This window comes from Hipposideros armiger, unplaced genomic scaffold (genome assembly GCF_001890085.2).
Source record: "Hipposideros armiger isolate ML-2016 unplaced genomic scaffold, ASM189008v1 scaffold_251, whole genome shotgun sequence".
Classification (NCBI taxonomy): Eukaryota; Metazoa; Chordata; class Mammalia; order Chiroptera; family Hipposideridae; genus Hipposideros; species Hipposideros armiger.
In genome coordinates this window covers 108,186-116,905 of record NW_017731601.1, presented here as the reverse complement: position 1 = coordinate 116,905, position 8,720 = coordinate 108,186, and the positions used below count along the sequence as shown (strand labels likewise).

The 8,720-nt window shown below is 38.7% G+C and overlaps 1 pseudogene; it reads right to left on the bottom strand.

The window, feature by feature from the left end:
* Positions 1-456: 456 nt before the first annotated feature.
* On the bottom strand, positions 457-570 carry LOC109389940 (thymosin beta-10 pseudogene; annotated as a pseudogene).
* Positions 571-8,720: the final 8,150 nt, after the last annotated feature.

Genomic DNA, 8,720 nt, shown 5'->3' with positions numbered 1-8,720 from the left:
GATTGGGGAATTTCATGCATTTATATTAATGTAGTTAGTGGTAGTAAAGGACTTCCTAATGCCATTTTGTAATTGTTTTCTGTCTTGTAGTTCTTTTGTACCTCTTTTCCTTGCTTGCAGTCTTTGTGTTTTGTGGAATAAATTTGTAGTGACACGTTTTGATTCCTTTATCTTTTTCTTTTGTATACCTTCTTCTTTTTTTTTTTTGACACAAGGTGTGTTTTATTTTCATTAATCATACAAATAATTTTCTACACTATCCCAGGGCAAACCAGAGAGTTTGGCAATCCGATTGGGAGGGGTCCCATCAGAGACCCACAGGTTGATGGCATGGTCACAGTGCAGCTTGTCGCTCACATCCATCTTGCAGGTGGCTCCTTCTCCATCATGTGGAGAAGATGACGTCTCCAAGATGACAGGGCTGGGGTGTCCTCCAGGTTCTTAAGAAATTTCACTTCACTTCTCCTGTTCAACGGTCTCTTTGGTGGGCAGAGTGCTCTGTGTCTCCATCTTCTTCAGTTTGACCTTACCGAAGCTGGTGATTTCCCCCACCTCGGGCTTCTCTGACATTTTCTTAAAACAGTTCCTGGTCTTCGCTCTGAGCAGAGCTTCCTGATTACGGTTCGCATCACTGAATCAAAAGACCTTGTATCTCTTTTATAAATATTTTCTTTTTAGTTATCATTGGGCTTACATAAAATGTCTTTTATTTATAGCAATCTATTTTAAGCTGATAAAAAGAACTTTAATCATATACAAAAAATCTACACTTTTAGGCATTTTATGTTATTGATGTCAAAATTTATATTTTTTATATTGTGTATCCATTAACAAATATTTGTCTTTTAAATTATTCTTAATATATTTTTCTTTTAACTTTTATCCTAAAATTAAAAGTAATTTATGCAGTTTGGATGCCTTGTGACTCAACATAGTTTAGATTATTGGGTTTCTTGAATTTGGAAGTCCATTTCTTTCTCCAGATTTGGGAAAATTCCATCCATTATGTCTTCAAATAAACTTTATGCCCCTGTCTTCTCTCTCTCTTTACCTTCTGGGACTTCCATAAATTGTATATTGGTCTCTTGGATGGTTTCTTGTAAGTCCTTTGATCTTTCTTAATTTTTTTAAAAAAATTCTTTTTCTTTTTGTTCCTCTGATCAGATAATTTCAAAAAACATATATATATATGTTGAGTTTGCTGATTCTTTTTTACGACTGCTCAAGTCTGCTATTGAACCAGAGACTTTTTCAGTTTATTTCATTTTTCAGCTTCAAATTTATTTGATTCTTTTTTATATTTTCCCTCTCTATTGAAAGTTTTATTTTGTTCATGTGTCACTTTCCTGAACTCATTGAGCATGTTTTTCCATTTATTTTGAAATCTTTGTTGGTAATTCATATATCTTTCCTTTAGGGTCTGTTTCCGGAATATCATTTGTTCCTATAATTGGCACATTGTTTCTTGTAACTTTGTGTTGGTACCCACATGTTTGAAAAAATAGCCACTTTTCTAGTTTTTGTTGAGTTTTTTCAAGGAGAAACCTTCACCATTCAGCTCAGTTAGAGATTCAGGAGGCCTCTCAAACTTTTTTCTTGGATATGTCTTCTTTCTCCTTGCAGATTTCTAATTGGAGGGATTTGCTAGGCTCTTTTTGTCACAGGAGTTCACAATCTCTTGTTCCCTCTGGTATGCCATAGGTCCTCTGAAGCTCTAACATGCTTCCCTACATTTTTTTGTTCTCAGAGGCCCCCAGGCATTCTGAGTATGTGGGTCCCTTTTGTGAGCCAAGTTGGATTACGCACAGTCTGGTCTTTCAGAGAGCCCCCTGAAAAGCTAGAATATTGAATGTAGACTCCACTCTTCTCCTTCCCTCCTGTGGGGAGGCCAGTGAGCTGTCTCTAGTATCTCTGCAGCAGAAGCACACTGCGCTGATCATTTGTCTTCTGTCTGCACTCTGAGAAACACTTGTCCCTCAAGCAACTTCTCTGAAAAGTCAGTGTGTCGGATGTATGGTCCAGTCTTCTTGTTCCCTCCGTAGGGAGAAGCTGAGAGTTTTCTCCTGATCATGTGTCACTGCACTGGGGGATGGACAATGGTGAGAGGATGTCAAAATTTTTCCTACTGCCTATGAATTGGCTGGTTTTGCACTTGCCTGGGGTCTAGGAGTCTCCCAGCTGGTTTATGGATTTCACACAGAGTATTGGTGCATCCATCGTTGAATCAGTGTCTCGATTGGTGGAAGGAGGGTATGAGGCTTCTTGTTCTGCCATCATATTGGCATCACTCTGTGTAATCTCGTGTTTGAGAAACTTGTTAAAACATATACAGGCACTCTGGAGAGACTGTAAAGAAAATGCCTCCAGAAAAGGATGTGCTTCGCTAGAAAGATAGTTACTAAGACAAAGTACTGAAGCATGAGTTGTGACAAAATATACTTTGCTACCAAGGAAGCTCAAATAGGGACTCCTCCCACACATTTATTCAATTCAAACTATCTGATCAATGCAGATAAATCTTCAGAGATTCAACAACATGGGAAAACAGATCATTTCCAGCTTCATCGTCTCAAAGTAAATAATAGCATAGCATGCCAATTAAAGGTATGAATGCAAAGGTGTTGTTAAAGGAAATATTTTTCCAGATATTCCACAGTGTGCTTTGAGGAGCTATTTTAACCCGGCTGTATTTCAGGAACTTGTCTACGTGGGGAACTAAGGCTCTGGGACAAATGCAGCTGGTGTGCTGTGCGTCCTAGTGCGTTTTAGTACAGGTATTCCGTCTTTGCTGCCCTTCCTGATTCTAGATCGTCTTTCCCTCAACCACCCTTGAACATCACCACTTCTTAATCTGTTTGTGTACCACGTTCATCATGAAATTCTTCATCTGCATGAAATCCATATTCTTGTAGTTTTTCTTTTAAACTCCTTTTTTTCTACAGTCCTCCTGTATCCATATTTTTTCTTAAAGCCAGCAGGTAAACACCTAGCACTGTGACTGGGACATAGTTTAGAGGCAGCAAGTGCTTGTTAAATCTGTTTTTGCTGAATCTGCATCTCAGACTGAAAGCTCTGTTCCAGTCAGGGTACTCTCAATGTCTCAAAAATAAGCCACAGTGTCATTTCAAGAGCCTCTCCACTGCTTTTTTTCCAGCACTTTCTCTGTACATACTTTACCATCCAGCCTGCACTATACACCTCCTTCACGAACCATTCGCTGTTATTCTCAGTGAACTTTACTTCTTCTAAATGGTATCATTTCTAATGTTTTTCTATGAATTTGAGGCTTCACTCACATAAAGCATCACATTAGGTGCTAGCATTTTCATTCCAACTATATTCTCTGCTTCTGTATTACAAAGATAATATGTCATGCTTCTGTGTCTCTGTCACATAAGTCTGGAATTTAAAACTCGTAAGTCAATACACGTGGATGATTCATTCATTCAATATATGTGGCATTACTTTGCGCTAGATAGATAATGCACTAACAATTTGAACTGATATTTCTATAGCACGTAAAACGTGCCAGGGGTGTTTATTAATTAATTTCACCCTCATAATGACTTATTAAACAGGCACTATTTATTTTACCAAAATAGAAAATTACAGATAGAAACTGAGATACTGAGGTTTATATGACTGCCTCGAATTTTATACACAGGAATACGTTGTAGAGCCAGGCTTTGACCCCAAGTGTTAGAGTTCTGGGGTCTGGGGTCCGTGCTCTGACCGCTGATGTACTCATATGCAGTACCTTTAAATGCTGGAATTATTCATGTCTCAACACTTTCTTTGCCCTCAAGGAGCTAATAGTTCTTTAAGGAGAGAGATGATGTAAAGATGTAAGAGCAATGCAGTTTCTTAGGTGGTAGGATATTAGTTTGTATAAGGAAGTGGATGGAGTAATCAATTTTACATGAAGTAGGGGAGCTGTGAGTCTTGTAGAGAATCTGATAGTTGAGCTGGAACTTGAAAGTCAAGGGATTGCTTGAGAGTTGAATAAATGCACATAGGGACAAAAGAAGCATGATGTTTGGGGACATTTTATGTAGTTGTGTATATAAGGCTACTTGCCAACCGATACCTATTCTCTATTTCCCATTTACCTTAACACTGATTTTGTTTGTAAGGACAATGTGGTCAGTCATCCTTGTAGCTGGATCTGTCTATATGATTAAGTTCTAGCCAGCGAGGTGTAAAATACAGGGTTGTGTGGGACGCTGGTAACAATGCAGAGCCCTCAATGCATACCTTAAAACTTGTTTTTTAAATAAGAGAAAAAGATACATTTGTATTCTGTTTAAGCCACTGGTATTGAGTTCTTCTGTTACATGAAGTGGAATAAAATTCTCATTGATGTAGGGTAACTGGAACATAGAATGAGGGAGTCATCCTTGTTTAGGAAGGCAGTTCGAAAATATTTGAGAGAGGTAATAAAATATATTGATGTAAGGAATTTTCACTTTTTATCACAAGTGAATGTTTGTCAATCTTGGCTAATTTACAATCACCTGGCTAATTTATAATTTAAAAAGATTAAATCAGGGCCGGCCAAGTGGCGTGTGGGTTAATAACTGGCTTGGGATGCCAGAGGGCCCCGGTTTGGATCCCACATATGAGGTCCAGTGACACTGCCCTCCACAGCTAAGATGCTGAACAACAGCTCGACCTGGAGCTGGGCTGCCGTGGGTCACCGGCGACAGCATTGGTTGCAGTTCCTGCTGCAGTGGGTTGCCATGGGCTACCGTGTGTAGCCAGCAGCCAGCGTGAGTGGCCAGCAGCCACCATGAGCAGCCATCCAGAGGCCCATGACTGATCTGCCTCGCCTGGGAAGGGCACAATGATGGTGCCAACTCGGGCCAGTGAAGCGATGTCCTCCACAACTAGACTGAAGAACAACAAAAAAACAACAACAGCAACTTGTCGGTTCCCCTTCCCCCGATCCCACAATAAAAAATAAAAAAAATCTTAAAAAAAAAGAAAAAGATTAAATCATAAATTTCCAGGTCCCACCTTAAACCAATTGAATTAATCTCTAGGGAAAGGGTTTTCAATCTTGGCTGCACATTAAATCATGATATCCAGGCCACATCCAGACCTAGTATGTCAGAATATCTTGGGGTGGGAACTCAGGCATCATTATTTCTAAAAATCCCCCCAAGTTATTAAAATGGTCAGCCATGGGTAAGAAACACTGCTCAAGCAATAGGCTTAGAGAGTCTTATGAGAATTTTAAGTTGAGGAGATTTAGTTATTATTTTCTGTTATCATTTTGACTGCAGTATGAAGGATTCATTAAGAAAAAAAAAAGAAAGTAATGTGTTTTAGAATGAAAGGTACTACCTTTATCTAAATTGTTCAAAAGAGTTTTCTTTGGAATAATAAAAATCTCAGTTTTCTACATTTACCTGAGTAGGCGTGCTTCCCCAGGCATGGTGTGATCTAATTTTTAAAAGGCACTACACAAGGAGTCAGAGTATCCTAGCAAGGCTCATTCTAACTATAACAATTCGACCTATTGGAAACCCCACTAAAAGTGACTTGATCAATAAGGCTATTGTTTCATTTAACAAAGTCCAGAAGTGGGGTGCTGTCAGAATAATGGTGGCATTAAGCCCTTCCACCTTGCTCCCCTTCCATTCTTGGTGGATGATATGGCTTGGTGTAGATCCAAGAGTTACACGTAGATGGTAATATCCAGAGATAGGAAGGGAGAATAGCGTGTCTTTCTGTTCTTTATCAACAGTGAGGACAATTTCTGAGGAGCCCTTCAAGCCCATTCCCTCTAACATTTCATTGGTCAGAATTGCATCACAGAACGATTCTTAAAAACAACCACTGTCTCAAGGAAGGATAGCTATGATTCCCTGCTCTCAATTCCACCTGCTCTCTGTGGAGCTTACTGAAATTTCAGCTTTAGTTTTGGCCAAGATTTAGGAAACCTTTTAGAAAACAATAGGTAAAATATCCATCCAGAGAAAACCCAAACTTCAGAAGATAGTTTTAAATAAAAAGACAACCAGAACTTAAGCTGTGCATACCTTGAGAGCAAGGAGGAAGTGAAGCTTCTTTATCTAGAATCAATCAGATGAAGAGCATGTGGAGACAAGAAAAGCCGAAGTGGCAGAGCTCCCCATGTTGTCAGCATAGAGTGATAAAGGCGCGTACGTGAGTCTAAAATGTCTTACGTTGACTGTGTGATCAATTAATTATACTGCGGTGCTCAACAAATCACGTAACCTTTCTTGGTCTCAGTTTCTTCGTTAAAATGGTTATAATACTTTCAGATTTATTCACACAATTTTTTTGGGAGGTGAATGAGGAAATTAGATACACAGTTTATCGTCTACAAATTGCAATTATATGTTTTTAACACATTTTACAGGAAATGTAATAGTAAATACAGGTAGGTGTTTATAACATTAAAATAGAGTCAAACTTTTATGATAACTGTACATTAGTTGTTATTTTTTCTTGAGTAAGGGGGAAAGGGCACCTGTTGAGTATGTACAGTGTTCCAGGTACTGTGCTAGGAACTTTTACTTATTATCTCCATTCAGTGAAATATATCTCTGTGCTATGAAGTAATTTTTTATTCACCTTCACCTTAGAGGTGAGGAGGCTAAAGTGCGTTAACTTGAATTAGTTTGTCAAATGTTACACAGATGATAAACACCAAAGGTTGGATTCCAATATAGCACTGACAGGTTACATAGGTCATGTTCCTTCATAATTGTGTATGTGGGGGTGGAGTAGGGAAGGGTGTAGCTTTCTATTTTAATGTGCTCTTCTAATAATTTTATAAGTGTACACATTTTGTAGAAGCAATGTTTTTGTAATGCCAACCATTTGTTTATTACTACAAAGTGACTGTTTTTTTCTTAAACCAGTGCCTGCCCAATGTCCAGGCAAACACACTATATCTAACATTCAGGCAAGTGGAAGCAGGAGATGGATAGTTGTAGGGATTAAACAAAAGGTAATTTTAGAACTTGAATCAAGTTTGAGGAAGAGGAGGACAGGTTCGATGAACACATTGCAAAATATTGGATAACTACAATATACATAGACAGATATGCTGAGAAAGCAGGGATCAGCAGAGATAGGTGACACCATGAGATGAGGGGTAGGATGGTTACCAGACAAAATTTACCTTTTTCTTCTGGGCCAGTCCTGGCTCTACCCTCATGTGCTTTCTCTCCTTGTTCTGATCAGGATGGTATCGACATAGGAAGGGAGTACTACTATGAAATTATGTGTGCCCAGTGTGTTCTGTAGAGACCATATGATTCTTGATGCATCTGCTAATCATTATATGATTCTGCTTCATACTAGTTGAACAAGAAATATTGAAATAAACTGTTTCTAAAAACTAATGGCTCACATAGAAATAAGCAAGCCATGTACGAAAAGTAGAGATTGTGCAAGGACGTGTTATGGCTATAGTGGTTTAACAGAAACTAGTTAGCTGCCTCATGCCACACCAGCATTTAGTAAGAGCATAATAAGTGCACAATAACATTCGTTTCTCAGTTCTGGATTTGGGCTGATGCAATATGACAAATATGAATCAGAAAAAAATGCTGAACATCACTCGAAGGTGGGGAAAATCAGAAATGTAAGGGGCCGATGTGTACTAATGAATTCCCTATGTGAAGCAATAGTTGTGTTAAGGAAGTGCTAAGATTCTGAGAGATAAGAAATTCCAAAATGTAAATCTACAGGTGTGAAAGCTAAATCTTTGTTATAGCTTTGAATGTGGAAGCAGCAAGAGAAAACATACAAAGTGTGCCTCAGGGTTGAGATATTAGTTGGCTATAGTAATTTCCCTGGTGTAATGATATTTATGTGATAGCTTCTTTGGAAAATACCTTTGAACCCTTCCTCACAGGGCACACTTTTATCAACATTAAAGCAGGGCTTTCTCATTCTGATTCTCTCCATGGATAGGAAATACTTTATTTTAACATCAATTAAGTTTTCATGATACACTATTTATAGAACATTCAATGTTGACGCTTTGCATTATTATTTTCTTAATCGGTTCACAGTGTTTACAGAAAGTTGTTAGTACTTGGTCAGACCCTATGTAAATGTTGATTTAACATCCTGGGCTCCAGTTTTCTTTTCTAAAAATTAAGGTTACTCTTTTAGGATTTGAAGAGGAAAACCCTACCTTCTTTTAATAACAGTAATGCACAATTGAATCACAACGCCCTCAGATGTTCCGTTGAGTAATCCTTGATGATTAAGCTGGTAATGTGAAATTATAATCAGACTAGAAATCAGGTGGGTCTTGGTATTGAAGAAGTTACAGAGGAATCACCATCCTAGGTTTATAATTTCATAAAGAACAACTTTCTGGGAAAGACCCACTTTGACAGAGAAGAGATTCCAGATGCCAATATTTTATTCAAAATCAATGAAAGTGTCGCAGAGATATTGCTAAAAAAGATTTGGTCTCTGAGTCTGGGTTCTGGCTTTACTCTCATAGGTTGACCCCTGAGCTTTAGCCTGAGGACAACAATAAAACAGCGAGTCTGCAGTAAACTAAGGGAATCCCCACCTTCCTAAAGGACACAGGGCAGCTCTGACATGAGTGTCGGGGGTTTGGCAGGGTTATGAGATGGCTTGGCTAGTGTGCCACAAAGGTCCCGAGGGCCTGGGTGTCAGCAGGCTCCTGGAGATGCCTGTGAGCAGGAGCAGCAGGATAGTTA